Source organism: Sus scrofa, chromosome 3 (assembly GCF_000003025.6).
Source record: "Sus scrofa isolate TJ Tabasco breed Duroc chromosome 3, Sscrofa11.1, whole genome shotgun sequence".
NCBI lineage: Eukaryota > Metazoa > Chordata > Mammalia > Artiodactyla > Suidae > Sus > Sus scrofa.
This window is the reverse complement of record NC_010445.4, coordinates 83,822,158-83,838,913: the sequence shown is the minus strand read 5'-3', so window position 1 is coordinate 83,838,913 and position 16,756 is coordinate 83,822,158. Positions and strand designations below refer to the sequence as shown.

Here is a 16,756-nt window from a genome sequence, read left to right as displayed (position 1 = left end):
GTCATTCAGATTAAGTGTAGGCATAACATAGAGACAAGGAAAATCAGATTGATTTTCTTTTTCATTAATTGAATTGCTGACAATGTTTGGACTCCATGAAAAAAACTCATGGCAGACAAATTTTGGTAAAGTTTGACATAAGAACAAAATTTCTGTGTAATGGAAATTAATTGTCATTTTCACATGTTGACCACTGTGAAAGAGTAGGAAATACATGAGACATGGTTAAAAGATATGGGCTCAAGTTAAAATGGCAAACTGGTAGTAGGATACAAAAACAGCATGCAAAATCAGTTGCATTTCTGTACACTAACAATGAACAATCTAAAAAGAAAATTAAGAAAATCTCATTTACAATAGCATCTAAAAGAAAAAAAATATTTAGGAATAAACTTAACCAAGGACTTGTACACTGAAAAATATAAAGTATTGCTGAATAAAAATTTAAAAGACATCTATAAATAAAAATACAGTCTGCATTCATGAATCAGAAGACAATATTGTTAAAATGTCAATATTACTCAAAGAAATCTATAGATTCAATGCAATCACTATCAGAATCCCAATGACATTTTTTGGCAAAAATAGAAAACCCCAACCTAAAACACATGGACTTTCTAGGGACTTCAGATAGTCAAAACAATCTTGACAATGAACAAAACTAGAGGTTGCACACTTCTGTATTTCAAAACTTCAAACAAAGCTATAGTAATTAATAAAGTGTAGTACTGACATAAAGACAAGCACACACACCAATGAACAGAATACAGAGCTCAGAAATAAACCCTAACATATATGGCCAAATGATTTTCAACAAGTGTGCCAAGTCAATTTAATGGGGAAAAGACATCCTTTTTAACAAATATTATAAGGAAAATAATATCTACATGCAAAAGAATGAAGCTGAATGCTTAGTTTCACAATATACAAAAAATTAACTCAAAATAGATCAAACACCCAAATGTAAGGACTAAAACTATAAAATTCTTAGAAGAAAATACAGGGGAAAGCTTCCTGACATTGAGTTTGGCAATGAATTCTTGGATATGATACCAAAAGCAGAGGCAATGAAAGAGGAAACAAATAAATTAGACTTCATCAAAATGTTTGAAACATTTTGTGCATCAAAGGATACTATCAACAGAGTAAAGAGCCATAGAGTAAAAGAGAAAACAATTGCAAATCATACATCTGATAAAGAATTAATATCCAGAATATATAAAGAACTCAATACAACTCAACAACAGCCAAAGAAAACCCAGTTAAGAAATAGTAGACATTTCCTCAAAGAAGATATATAGATGGCCAAGAAGCACATGAAAAGATATTATACTTCACTAATCATTAGGGAAATGCAAATTAAAACCCCAATGAGGGAGTTCCCATTGTGGTTCAGTGGAAACATCCATGAGGATGTGGGTTCAATGCCTGGCCTTGTTGAGTGGGTTAAGGACCCAGCATTGCCACAAGCTGTGGTGTAGGTCACAAACCCAGCTCAGATCCCCCTGTTGCTACGGCTGTGACACAGGCCTGAGCTGCAGCTCCCATTCAACACCTAACCTGGGAATTTCCATATGCTGCATGTATGGCCCCTCCAAAAAAGCAAAAAAATTTTAAAACTTTAAAACATAAAACCCCAATGAGATACCTCACATGCATTAGGCTATGAAAGAAAGAAAGAAAGAAAGAATGAACGAATGAACCAGCCCTGTTCTCCATTGGTAGGAATGTTAAATAGTGCCGCCACTGTGAAAAAGAGAGTGGTAGTTCCTTAAAAAAATTTAAACATAGAATTAATATATGATTCAGCAGCCCTACTTCTGGGTATACACTGAAAATAACCAAAAGCAGTAACTCAAACAGGTATTTATATCATATCAGCACTAATCACAATAAGCAAAAGGTGGAAACATTTCAAACGTCCATCAAGGGATGAATACATAAAATATGGTATAGTCATAAAATGGACTATCATTCAGTCTTAAAAATGAATGAAAGTCTAATACATGCTATAATATGAATGAACTTTGAACACATTATGCTAAATGAAATAATCTAGACACAAAAGAAAAAATGCTGTACAATTTCACTTACATAAGGTACCTAGAGTAGTCTGAATCATAGAGACAAGAAAACGAAATGATGGTTTTCAAGAGCCGGAGGAAGGGAAAACAGATGTTAGTGCTTAATGGGTACAGCATTTCAGTCTGAGAAGAAAAAGTTCTGGAGGTGGATGGCAGTAATGGTTGCTCACCAACATGAATGTACTTAATGACATTGAACTTTACACCTAAAGGTGGTTAAAATGGTAAATTTTATATCATATATCATAAATATATTATCGCATCAAAAAAAAAACTACTCTAAATTGCTTGAGGCCAGGGATTTCTCTTCATATTAAATATTGTTCATACATCAGGGCCTCTGGCATCAGATGGAGCAGGGTTTGAAACAAAGCTTTTCCACTTACTGTCTGTTTGACTCTTTATTAGTAACTTCTCAAAGCCTCTATTTTAATATCTATTAAAATAACAGCTATAATAATGTCTACCTTTTGAGTTGATGTAAAAAATAAGTAAGCAATGAATTAAAAAAAACACAGTTGGAGTTCCCGCCATGGCACAGTGGAAATGAATCCGACTAGGAACCATGAGGTTGAAGGTTTGATCCATGGCCATGCTCAGTGGGTTAAGGATCTGGCATTGCCATGAACTGTGGTATAGGTTGCAGATATGCTCAGATCTGGCGTTCCTGTGGCTCTGGCATAGGCCAGCGGCAACAGCTCCAATTAGACCCCTAGCTTATGAACCTCCATATGCCACGGGTGCAGCCCTAAAAAAAGACAAAAAGACAAAAATTAATTAATTAATTAATTAATTTAAAAACACTATTATGGTGCTAACAAATGGTAAGTATTAAATAACTATTCACTGGTATCCTTTTCCTGGAGCTCAGCACATTAGCTGACCCAGTTCTCACTTCTGATACCGCTTATATGACTGGGTATGACTTTAAACTTGCTTTTCTGTCTATAAAGTAGGAGCTACATAGCTTATATCAGATTTACCAGGATGTTTTAATGAGATTATGAGAAAGTGGTTGTAAATTATAAGACTATATAAAAATATGCCACTGCAGAATGATAAAATACATTAAAAAGTAAAGCAAGAAATGTTTTTTAAAAATGCTTGCATTTTCCACAAAGAACATTTTTCAACATTGATTTTACACACTGCAAAAGGAAAATATATAGAAACCTCCAAACCTGGAATAACAATATTCAGTTATCCCAGATATATATGAAAAGATTGATCACACACAAAATAAACACTTATTTCATGGTGACACTGACACTCATGAAAAATAAGCCAAATACCTATCCTGAAATGGCTGTCACACCTTTTGACCGAAGGAAAGCTACCTTCCATGTGGGCTCTGGTCTGGTTGCATACTCAGCCTCAATGAGATTTTCTTGAAAAAGCCAAAGTCCCCACAGTTGAGTGAAACCAGATGCTTAGTGATCAACCGAGCACTGGTTTTCAAAGGGAGCATTTTGGAGATTTTCCTGTACCTGGAGCAAAGTGCAGGCAAGAGCCATGCTGTTCATGCACCTTCCTCTCCAGAGCAGCAGAGGGCACTCCAGCTCCATGACTGAAAGACTGAACTCCAGACCCACAGAGCCCTTCTCTTCCAACTAAATTCCGCTGCAAACACATCCCCATTCTATATCAGCACACTCAAAAGGAGTAAAGGGAGCCCTGGTGAGGGGAAACTGTGACCCACCAAACAGCAGGCTGCCTCAGACCTCACCATCCCCTCCCACACCTCTTATGCTCCAAGGAGAGTTGGAAATGTTTGTGGCAGGAAATGTGAAGGAGCAACCAATACCTCCCAGAGTTCTTAAGCTCCAAAACAAGTTTCACTTAGGAATATTAAGTTACAGCTAAGTAGCATGGAGCCAGCAGCCTGGCTGAGCATCCCTACCCATTCTCAGCAGAAGTCATGCAACTACAGGGGATAGGAAGGGAGGTTCATAGCGCATTATCAGGAAAGGTTTAAGCAACATACAAAAGCAATGACCTTACTAGCTTTGACCAAAATATACAGTCATCTTCCTTAAAAGATGTATGTGTAGAAATTTCTGAGGCTAACTCACCATGAGCAAAGAAACTTTGCTCCCGCCTAATGTGGTGTGCTGTAAAACTGCCCAACGACTTAAAAATATAAGAAGAAAGGTTACATAAGGTTGCTGCTCTTTTCTCCTGGACCCTATCATTCAATTAGCTATTCAAATAGCTCTAATTTAATCAAGGGAAAAGTCCCCCATAGAACGTTTTTTGTCAGATTCTCTCCATTCCATTCATATCGCTTAGGAGCCCCAATAATTCTCTATCCCCATTTTCCTCATTCTGTTTTTGACATCCAATCTCCTTCAGTCAACAGGATATGCTTTCTTTCCAGATCAGGCAAGCATCACAAAGAAATAAAACAACCATCCAGGTTTGAATCTACATTAACCAACATGCCGTTCAGGTCACCTTGCCTCAGTGGCTTTGGCCAAACTGGTGAAATTTACTGAAGAAAACTGATCATAATGCCCTTTCTCAGACAATTTAACAAGCCTCAGAAAATGGGATGCATGTGGAATCTATAATAGGTTGTTAGCTCACTCTAGGCACTGTGCTTTATGTGTCTTGATAGCAAGTGGTAGGCCTTCCCATGGGCCTTAAAATGATCAAAACCAGGTTTAAATCCTGGCCCTGGTACTTTTTACCTATGTTATTTAGAGTATGTTACTTAACGTCTCTGAACATCCATACTCTCAGACATAAAAATAAAAATAGGAACAATCTGGGATGTTGAAAGGATTCCTACTTCATATTCATATTTCAACAACTCTGAGGGCTCAGTAAACAGGATGTTCTCCTTTGGATTAAAACAATGAATTAAATGTTATACAAACTTTCTAAAATTCAGGCTTGACAAATGTTACTTACATCCAAAGCACGCGCAGGTTTCTGGCCTTAGGAGGATTTCAAATTCTTCATTTAACTCTCTCCATTTCAGGATACACCATGTCAGCAAGCTTCATAGGGGGAAAAAAGCAGAGATATATTTAGCTACAAATTACCGCCCTTTTCCCTGAAAACTCCAGAAAAGGCTTTTTCTTTCTATTCAGAAAATTCTCTGGTGTCTCTGAAAATGGACAAATAGGCATAAGCAAGACTGACAAAGATCAACCTGACTTAAGATTTGTGTCTAAGGCTTTGGTGCAATCCTCTCAGCATTTCTAAATCACACTGCACATCTAGATTTCTTTCCAAATAGTATATTGATTACCTGCAGCCAAATTGCGGTCTTTCAAACAGCATGTTCCTTTGTCATCATGGAACCAGCAGTTTCAGATTCCGTAATTGAGAACTACATGGTTTATAGGAATTGATATTCAGAATAGGACTTTTTAGTTTGAAGCTGAATAATGATAGATGTGTGGAACCTGGTTGCTTGCTGGGAATAAATAGTATATTTCAAGTTTCCATATTCTTGCCGGGGGGAAACAGAACCTTTTGCATTCTTTCAGGAAAGAAAAATATTTCCATTTATCACACTGGTTTAGAAGACCTAATTCTAGTAACGTCATGGTGATAGTTTTGTCTTTTCAGAGGATGGCACCTCAAGACTAAACCAACAATTGTAAATTCACATCCTCATTTCAGCAAAATCATTTGTTCCATCACTATATACAGCACTGTTATTCTGTCTTTAATGCTCAATTTTCAAACTAGGAAAAATTATAACAGAGAGAATGTATCACCTAATTTTCCATGATACTCCATGATATGCTTGTGTCCTCCTAAATAAAATGAAAGCAAATGCAGACCTTTTGGCCATATTTACTTTTTTTAGTATAGGTCAGCTAACCTTCATTACTTTTATTTCATCCATAGTATGTGGAAAATATCATTAATGGTATATCTGCTTTTTCCTCACTTGAAAAAGAAATATATTTTAAGTTTTTATTCAAATATAAATCCCAAAATTAGTTTTTAAATTTGCATATTTGGAGATAATTTTTTTTAAATATAAACTATGTAATTAATTGACAATGGTACACATAGCTCTTATCCTGCCCTTGCTTTTTTTACAGATCTTCTCAAATTTAGTGATGTTTAATAAAAATAGACTTTATGATCCACATCTCATTAATTTTGAGATGTCTGAAAGAAAAGACAGAAGAATTTGATGCAAAGTTGTGTAATGTACAGAACCTGAGAGACTGCTCCCATAGCAGCTCCCCGAGCAAAATATTTTTTAATGATTATTATTTTTCCATTATAGTTGACTGACAGTATTCTGCCAATTTCTACTGTACAGCAAAGTGACCCATATAATCAGTCAATTTAGTGAGACACAAACTGCTTTCCTACCAGATCAGAACCCTAGGAGGTGTTCTATTCTCACAGGTACAATGTTTGTAGAGATTGTCTGCTACGTATCTCACAGGAAATAGTTCAGTTTACTGGTTCTATATGCATGTGCCTTTCTAAAAATCATTATTTCCAAGACTTATAATAGCATGTGACTAAAATTTTGAGTATAGCTCCTCTGTGATAACTTTTGAGCCTACATCAGTCTAAACTTTATCACCTCTCTCAAGTTCTATAATGGGATATGATGCAGTTTGGCATTTCGAATTCCTTTCTAACTATTAATATATATTGATTCATACTTTATAAAGATTATGTATTTTTGTGGACATAACAGACCTCTAAAATTACTCTCTCTCATATATATATATATATATACACACACACATACATATGAAAGAAAAGTGACATGCATAGGCTAGGAACTCCAAAACCTTTTATTTCCACAGTAAATGGTTTTAGGAAATTTTATTGAATACAAAGAAGACTCTGAAATCACAGCAATTTTGTGATGATACTAATGTAAAGAAATCATGAAAAGTTATTTGTAAGCTACAGTCCTTTAACCACAATTATTTTTTCACTTAACCTATTCAGAGTCTCTCTCTCTCTCTCTCTCTCTCTCTCTCTCTCTCTCTCTCTCTCACACACACATTTGAGCACAGAGAGAAAAAAGGGGGGATCATCTTGCTTTCCTAACAAATCCTGAAAAGAGTAGTTTTACAAATTCAAAAATTATAGTCATTTGAGTGTAACTGTACATTTTCAATAACGGCTCTGATGAACACTGTAAAACTGTCTAGGTGATAATCTTGAAACCAAGTTAACTAAAACACATACATTAAGAAGCTGAGAGAAACTAAACTTCAAAATTAATAAAATATGTGGTAAAGTATATGATTTGAAATGATGATTATCTCCAGAAGAGTCTCCTTCATTTTGTGGCAGCACATAAAATGAAGTTAAAGTTTTATTTTAGAGTAAAAGAATATGATATTAGTGAAGGCAGGTTTTCTTTTTTGAAACTTAAGAATTACATAAACTACCTCAAAGAATTGTAATGTCCTAAAGATACGTGAAAACAGATGAAGATGTTCTTACCTAAATTAAGTGGCCATTAGAACAGTGAATCTTCCCCTTTCAAGTTTCATAAATAAAATATTTGTCTGGTTTACTTCACATAGAAAAGGGGGCACTCAAAATGAATTACACAATACTTTTTTCTACATGTGAATTTAAAATTGTAACTATTTTTGAAGAGCACTATATGAAGATCAGGGACTCCTATTTTAAAGACTGAGTGACAAGTATTGTGCAATAAGTCAAAAGAAAATGAATCTATATCAAATTAATTTGGCCATAGAAAAGAAGGAGTGGGTAAAACTGAAATGTGGAGAGCTAGTTCTCAACTCCAACATATTTGCCACCCCCCCCCACCACACACACACACACAAACACACGATCGCTGTCACTTTTTTTGTTTTGATATTATCTGAATTCATGCTAAAATCTACTTTTGAAACACGGACAATTTTCCAAAACATTTACGCTTCCCGGTATAAGATGAGTAGCGGTTCTTTGACCCTGCTGTCTCCTTTATCACTCTTGAGAAGCAAAGTCCACAGACATTATATCTGCAATATAATTAGCTTGTAGAGGCAGGATCATAATGAAAGCAAAATTTACATTATTACAGGCATGTGACTGTTTGCTCACTCCAACTGGAATAAAAAGTGAATTCTACTATGTACATTCAAAGATTTATTCAATCCATTTTCTAATATTTTCCCTCCAGAAAAGCAAGTGTGTGATGAACAAGCTGGAACATTAAAAATTGTTCCTGAGTGGAAAGCTCCCATCCTGTCTCAATGGGATCAAAAAAAAGGAGAAAGTCTCCAAAAAACAACTTGTTCCTACTGCCATGCTGTAATTAAATTGTATTCTGGAGAAGTTAGACGTTGTTCTTAGAAATAATACTAATAATAATCCTGTCAATCAAAAGTCCTGAATTGAAAGCTATTTGCTGGGTCTTCCCATTAAGGATGAGTTGCAGGTAAAGAACTATTGATAGCCAAATGCAGATTTACTCTTGCTATGGCCTAAGGAAACATGAAAATGAGGGAAGCAAAATAAATGCAGCACTCATTTTCATCTAGCAATAATGGATTTGTTAGAATTTGAAACAAAATTTTTTTCAAGTTACTGTTTTCATGATAGAGAAATAAAGCACATGTTCAAAATTTAAAGCTTTGTGTGTCTAACCCTTTCTGACCTCTTTTACATTCAGTTATTAATAATAATAACTATGATAATAATGCTTATGCTCAGGACAGGAATGAGGGTTAATTAGTTAATATCTGTGAAGCTTTTGGAAAATGAAAAATACTATTTAAAATATTAAGAATATTATTGTCTTTCCTCTTTTCACCCTTTACTTTCATTGCCTTCTTTTATCATAGATCAGTTTGTTTTTCCTCCTCTCTGGCCTATTTTTTCACTGGCGATATTTTCCACTCTTTTTTCTGTTCTTGCCCTGACTCCACATTGATCTCTATCACTCTCACACATCAACCCTGTATTTGCTCTGCTCCCTGCCTAGGATTTAGGCACCTCTTTCTCATTTCAATTTCTTCTCTCTAATCTTCCTTTATCCACTCTTCACTCTTTTTCATCTTTTGCATGCACATTTATATTTCTAATTTTTACCATTATTTTCAACATCAGTAAAATACTAGACCTGATGTAGCTTTTAATTAAATTTTATCCTCAGAGTTCCCACTGTGGCGCAGCAGAAACGAATCCAACTAGGAACCATGAGGTTGTGGGTTCGATCCCTGGCCTCACTCAGTGGGTTAAGGATCCAGTGTTGCCGTGAGCTGTGGCTTGGATCTGGTGTTGCTGTGGTTGTGGCGTAGGCTGGCAGCTATAACTCCAATTAGAACCCTAGCCTGGGAACCTCCATATGCCAGTGCAGCCCTAAAAAAAAAAAAAAAAAAAAAAAAAAAAAAAAAAATTATCCTCATGGCTACTGAGAGAAAAAAGCAGATAAATGCAATGGTTGTCCCTGGTCATTCCCTACTAGATGTTTCCTACAAGATGGAAAACTCCATGAGATCATAGACTGACTATCTGGAATAGCTTCTCTCTTGCATTCCACAAAATCTCAATAAAATATTGTTTTGTAATGTATCCTTCCACTCTGTAACATCCTTACGACCTATGAGCTTTCAAAGTCTGATGATACCATGAGCTTCAGAAAAGCTTATCATAGGGCATAGGTATTGTGTAAGGTTTTAACTGGTCTCACAATATTGCTCACTGTATATGCAACTTCCAAAGGCTTACTTGCCAACAATAAGATTACAATTTATCAATTTGTTATTAGCTTTCTAAAACAAACCATGAAGAAACAATACAGGAGTTCCTGTCGTGGCGCAGTGGCTAACGAATCCGACTAGGAACCATGAGGTTGCGGGTTCGGTCCCTGCCCTTGCTCAGTGGGTTAACGATCCGGCGTTGCCGTGAGCTGTGGTGTAGGTTGCAGACGCGGCTCGGATCCTGCGTTGCTGTGGCTCTGGCGTAGGCCAGTGGCTACAGCTCCGATTGGACCCCTAGCCTGGGAACCTCCATATGCCGCGGGAGCGGCCCAAGAAATGGCAACAACAACAACAACAACAATAATGCCGAGGGAGCGGCCCAAGAAATAGCAACAACAACAACAAAAGACAAAAAAAATAAAAAGAAGTGTATTAAAAAAAAAAAAAAAAAAAAAAAAAAAAAAGAAACAATACAGCTTTCTCCTTAGGCCTATACAAAAAATTTAGTTGTAGTTTAAAAAGATAAAGCAATTTAAAATTTGGTATTTTAATGATGCATTTCAAGAGATTCTATTGTTTAAGAGATCTACTCACATTTTAGAAATAGGATGCCGCTTCAGTTTATAAGCTCAGGGCTCAACTAGCTGTTCTCACTCATCGGATTCCCTGTATCTAGTAATATAGATTGCTATCTGAACGATCTAACTAAATCACTTAAACACTTCTGTATTCTTGCTCAGATGCTTTTGGGGCTTTCAAATTGCTTATAAAATTCAAAGCTTACCAGTTAAGACCCACAAAAATCATTCTTCAGCTTATATTTTCAAGGTGAATCAAATATTTAGTAAACATATACTATGAGCTATAATTTCAGGTTCAGTTGGGCTGCATTTTCCCAAGTGTCTGCCTCATGGAGAACAGAGGAAGTACAAACTATTGTATCTAAATTTATAATATTCAGCAGAACTTTTGTTGCCTACAAACCAGGGTTAACCAGTCTCACAAGCTATGTGCTTTCCAGTTTCTGTGCAATTTCATTCATCCAATGTGACCCTGCCATTCCTATCATTTTTTTAAAAAGTTTTACCAGAAAATTTGAAGTGATTATCCCTCATCCTATGATAATTAGTGCCCTGTACACTTATTTTGATGATTAATCAAGCACAGTCTCATTATATTTACTCAATAGACATGCATTAAATTCCTACCATGCTCAGGAAATCATGCAAAGTTTTGTAGAAGCTGTGGCAATGTATGAAACAGTTGCTGCCCTTAAAGGTATTTATCTTCTCAGGGACATAAATAAGTAAGAAGGTGATAAGTAACAATCAAAGTCATAAATTAAATATTATAGGTGTACAGATAAAGAAGGAAACATTTTCAGCAGATCATAGGTAGGTAGTTGAACTGGGTATGTTAAGAAAGTTAAGGTAATTCAATGAGGAACACATTAGGTTGCACTGCCCAAGATGAGAAGGTTGGAGCTGGAGACATCATTTGAAGAGCCAAAAGTTTACTGCATGGTTTTACAAACCTTAAGCAAGAGGACTAATCTACCAATTAACAGCTAAAGAAGGTGGAAGATTGTTTTAAGCAGATGTATTTCTTACCTATTGCTGTGTAACAAATTATCCCAGAACTTAATGGCTAAAAGTAACAGACTTTCATTTATTATCTCATAGTTTCTGTGGAGGAGGAATCTGTGTTCAGTTTAGTTCAATGTCTCTGAATTGAGGTATCTAACTAGATTACAAACAAGCTATTGACCAGAGCTGCAGTCTCATCTGAAAGCTTTCACTTCCAAGATCATTCACATGGATATTAGTTATCTTTAGTCCATTGCTACGTGGGCCTTTCCATAAGGATACCTTAATGCAGAGTAGCTGGCTTCCCCAGGGTAATAAATCTGAGAGAAACTGAGAGACAAAGAGAACAAGCTGACCCAAGGCAGAAAGTCAACTTTTATAACCTAATCTCAGAGTTGACATCCTATCAGTTCTGCCACATTCTATTCATTGTAATCAATTCAGCAAAATCCAGCCAATGCTCAAGGTGAGAGGATTATACAGGGATGTGAATACCAGGAGGTAGGATCATTGGGGCCATATTAGGGACTGCTTTCCACAGCAATAATGATAATACAGTGAAAGAGCATAAAGCAAAATACTTCATGGGCATTTAGGAAATGTAAGCAGCTGCAAGGGAACTAGAGGCATATCAAAAAGAATAGAGAAAGCCCTGACATTGCTGAAGAGCCTGATGTTATGAAGCTACTGACAAATTGTTGACTATATTTATGAGAATGCTATGATCAATGATTTTTTAGAAAAATTCAACTCGTTGTATTAAGAAGTATCAATGTGAGGGATGAACCTCTGAATAAAGGAATAGCATTTAAGCACATAATAATGATCCACTCAAAATGAGAATTATTTTGAACTATAAAATTTTATTATATAATGTTTATGCATTGTATACACCTTTTCTATCTATTGAGACTAAATTTTAGGAAAATTTATGCTATGCTTTTGCATCCTTATTTTATACTAAAACAACACACCTGCTTAGTTCTGCATAAGTATTAAAGAAAAACAGAGTGAGAGAAGGACCATAAGAAAGTGGTATTCCAGCAAAGAGAAGAATTTCAAGAAAGATTTAGTTGGTTTTCCCAGAATAACACAAAATATTTGAGTTGGAACTGAATAGAGACTAGACATAAAAAGTAAGAGACCTTTTCAGGAGAAGGATCAGTGGTGAGACAATGTAGAATCCAACCACAGTGAACAAATGCAGAGGAGATCAGGAGGAACCCAGCACAGACTTTATTTTCAGGAAGTTTGGTGGTGCTGGGGAAAAAAAAAGCAAAGCATCATAGTAACCCAGGAAACTGTGGTTGAAGTAAGTGAAGACTCAAGCATTTCTTTCTTTTTTTTTTTTTTTTTTTTTGGCTGAAAGGAAGCAGTTAGTGGAAAGGGGAAGAATTTAAAGACTTGTGAGAGAGGAGAAAGACTTTATGGTGTTAAGTCCCAGAACAGACAGAAAGGAATGAGGCTCTAACAAAAAATGCACAGAGGTTGGCATTAATCAGGGAACAACTCTTCCTCCAAAAGATAGAAGAAAAATGTATGTGATATGTAAAAAGCATTTTAATTTACACAGTTCTATAGCAAAGTCCCTGCTATCAACATGATCAATGTAAAAAGCATTTTTAATCCATACTGTCTCATAGCAAAGTCCCTGTTATCGACATGATCAAAATTATTACAAGGACAATGCTATATTCTTGTTTTGGGGTCATAATTAGAGATAATCTGAGGGTACCTCTAGGTATATGCAAGGTGATAGAAACTGAGTCCACATTAGTTTCTTTTGCCTAATGGTTTTGTTTCATTTCATATACTTTTGCCAGATAGGACATCATGGAAAACCTATTCTCACAAAATAAACAAAGCAGTCATAGAGAAGTAACCTTTCCATGTTACTTAGGTCAAGTGACTTTGAAAGAGTGTTATTTTTTCCCTGGGATCACCAAGAATTTTATTTAATGCATATCTGAGCTCTACATATGAAATGCATCAAATTAGAAAATGTAGGAGAGACAAATGTAAGGAAAAAAGAGTTCTTGCTTTTGAAGACCTCAATAGATGAATGAGAGTGAAAAGTACATGAATTCCCTTGAGACAAGAGTGATGGAATAGGAGTGCTAGTAACACAACTATGGGAATTCAAAGGAGGTAACTGTGGCCTCTAGGTATGGTCATCAAGAAGTCTTAATGAAAGAGGTTACAGTTTACTCAAAATTGACAGCTGTATATGACATTTAAGAGAAACAATAAAGAGAAAGAACACTCTAGCTTGAGACAATAACATGGATAAAAACATGGAGGAGGGAGATTATAGAAAATTTTCAGAGAAAATCAAGTAGTCCAGTTAGGTTCAAGAAGAGTTGAGATAAGCCTGGAATATCTGGGACTGAAATAAACTGTATTTTAATCAATGAGTCAATAGATACAGATCTATGTTTTAAGAACCCCAATCTAGTGGTAGTATGGTTTGGAGTCAGTAAAAAAGATACTGGTTAGGAGCATGTGCAATACTCCAGACAAGCAATGGAACATATATGGAAACAATGTCTGAATAAAAAGCATCAGTGGGATGTGTGAGGCATTAGAAGGTAAAATCAAAATGATAAAGCAAATGACTGCATGTGAGGGTGATAAGGGAAAGCCAAGAATGACTCCAGAGGTTTTCAGCTTTGCTGCCAGGAATTCCTGGAGTTTGGAAAAGGGACAGTCTCCAAGAATAGCAATTTAAGGGCAGTACAGAACAGATGTCAAGGCATACTCCAGAAAACTCACTCTCTGAATCTAAGAGTTAGATAATGGCCTAAGTGGGAGGGATAAGCTACATGGTTTTAAAAATCTGCAAAGGATAAAATCAACAGAACTATTTGCAATATGAGTTCTATCAAAAGATCATGATAAGCAGGGGTAGGGGTGGAGAAATCTCTTTAGTAGAATCATACTACAGTAGAGACCATAACTAGCAGAATGCTAGTGCTAGGAAATAAACCTACTTCTTAGTAGGTATCAATGGCAAAGTGTAGTCAACTTCTCTTTAGGAAAAAAAAGGACATTTTTATAGAACATTCTACATCATTCATTCCTCAATAAAATATTCCTCTGACCATCGACTATTACATCTTTAGGATCAAACACCTTTATGAGAAATGCTAAAATATCTTTAGCGTGTTCCTAATCAGGGAGCTCTGAGAACAGCATCAAATCCTAAAGAAACTTGAAATTATAACAAGAACAAACCAGCCAATCAGGGTAAGATATATTATTTATCTCTGGTAATGGATGCATAAAATAGAAGCTCTGTCCTATCACTCTGTACTTTGAGGTACATAGATTTATCTCAAATGAGACCCTAAGTTCTTTCTTTTTTGTCTATTTTCTTCTTTTCTTTAAATCAGCAAATCCACTACACAGGCTCTTACTGATATTAAGACATATGTCTCTTAAGCAATCATATATGAATTATAGCAGTAAATGACTTTGAAATTGCCTTGAAAGCAAAATATGGAAATTCCCACCCGACTCTCCCAAGAGAATAGGATGAGCAGCCATTATATGTGTGAATTCAGAGATTGCTACCCCATTGTTCAGAGACAATGTGTATATAATTGTTTCTCTCCTTCTCTCTTTGAAGTATATTTTTTAACTGTGAAACCTCAGATATACTCAAGGGCAATTTGCTGGGTTGGTCAAGAACACTATTATGTCTACATATGCACTAAGTCATAAATCTTCTATACTTTGGCTATGCATATATGATATATGGCCCTTATTTCTCCCCTGTGTTGGCTTGCTCAGAGACAACAGAGGTCTATGAAAGAATACTGCTTCCCTCACTGGTATAAGTTCACCCATAACTCTTTGCATCTACCAACACATCAAGGTAACTGAGATACAGTCTTGAAGGGAGTTTAACACAAATTGTCTTAAACAGACTAATCTGGATTAAATAAGCAAGAAAATCCCCTTATATGTTTGTTAGGATAATAATACTATCTACATGTTTCTAGACATTGTTATGCTTTCTAAAAGCAAGTGGACAATTCTCTAAATTCTTTAGGCATTTGGTTCAATTTGTCTGACAGACATCAATTAGCTCTATAGCAATTGATGTCCTATAGAAAGCCAGCAAAAGTGAAAAATTAGCCAGGATGACAAAAAATAAAGCAAAACAAATAACAACAACAGAACACATTGCCTCTATTCTAAATAGAAAAGTCTGTCATCAAAAGAAATTTCATAATTCAGATCCAAAGCTCATTTCTCTTCCCACAGGAAAACCAAAGAACTATATAATGAACATTAGCCACCTTACCAGTAGAATGGAAAGGAATGTTTATTTGGCACTTTTTTCTGCTAATACTTATAAAACAGATAGGTATAGATCCGTTGGATTTGCCTGAATACACCAGAGAAAATGACACTTTTAATATGCAAACCAACTCAGTAAAAAGGGACTTCTAAACTATGGGAGTCATTCACATTTTCTAAAGAATTAATCTGCAAAAGATAAAAAAAAAAAAAAAAAAAAAAAACGAAAGCAGTGTATTACTTCTAGTATTTTCCCACTTTCCTGAATTATAGTGTCAACTCAGAAGCTCTCATTTCTCATATTTCCTTTATTTTTAGTATTTCTTTTTCTCAGAGGTTTGCTATATGCTGAACTAATCAAAGTTTTCAGCTGCAAGTGATAGAATTTCAGCTTTGGCCAATGTGAACAGAAAATGAATTTACTGGAAGGATATATGAAGGTTAATGCAACTGATGGACCAGTTGGAGAATTATCTGGAAAAGTATTAAGGAAATATAGGAGGTAGGTGGCAGGCATCAGAGAATGCCACCATGTCAAACCACAGGTTAGTCTGGACTTGGCTTCACTCTACTCCAGCATCATGGTCAGTCCCCCAGAAAGTCCAGCATCTGTATGTCATCATCCAGATTCAAAATTCTGGGTTGGAGTATCCAACTGATGGCACCTCAGACAGGAATCCACACTTTCAGTCACTGAGAATGGGGAGACACTGGACTTTACAGTGTCTTTAGTGAGAAGTGTGATTCTGCCTGCTCAGACTCACAGAAAGGAGAAACGCAACTTACGGAGGTTGGAACTTCACTTTTTGGGCAAATAAAAAAAAAAAACAAAAACATGGCAATATCCTCTATGCATCCTACAAGGAGAATTAGTGCTCTCTACATATTACCTAATTATATCTCTATGTAGTAAGGATACTGATATTTTTTTAATTTGGAGAGTGGGATAGAAGGAAATGGATTGAACTTTCTTTTAAGAAACTTCATTATCAAAGAATGTATAAATTGATCATTTTTTCTATTCTATAAATCCTAGAAGGAGAAAGCATTTCCCTCCATCATTTTGAACACTCCCCTTAAAAAGCATATTTACTAAAAATCTCCATTTTAACACTAACAA

The 16,756-nt window shown here is 35.6% G+C and overlaps 1 long non-coding RNA gene across 2 annotated transcripts in view; it reads right to left on the bottom strand.

Annotated features, from left to right (window-relative positions):
- The window catches only part of LOC110260097, a 297,389-nt gene that overhangs the window by 152,923 nt on the left and 127,710 nt on the right, over positions 1–16,756 (bottom strand). Inside the window, exon 3 of one of the 2 annotated variants that reach the window (XR_002342939.1) lies at positions 4,998–5,086. This is a non-coding gene — a long non-coding RNA (uncharacterized LOC110260097). Of the gene's footprint in view, positions 1–2,814; positions 5,087–16,756 lie in introns of those variants that run through there. The other variant, XR_002342938.1, reaches the window with a different exon arrangement.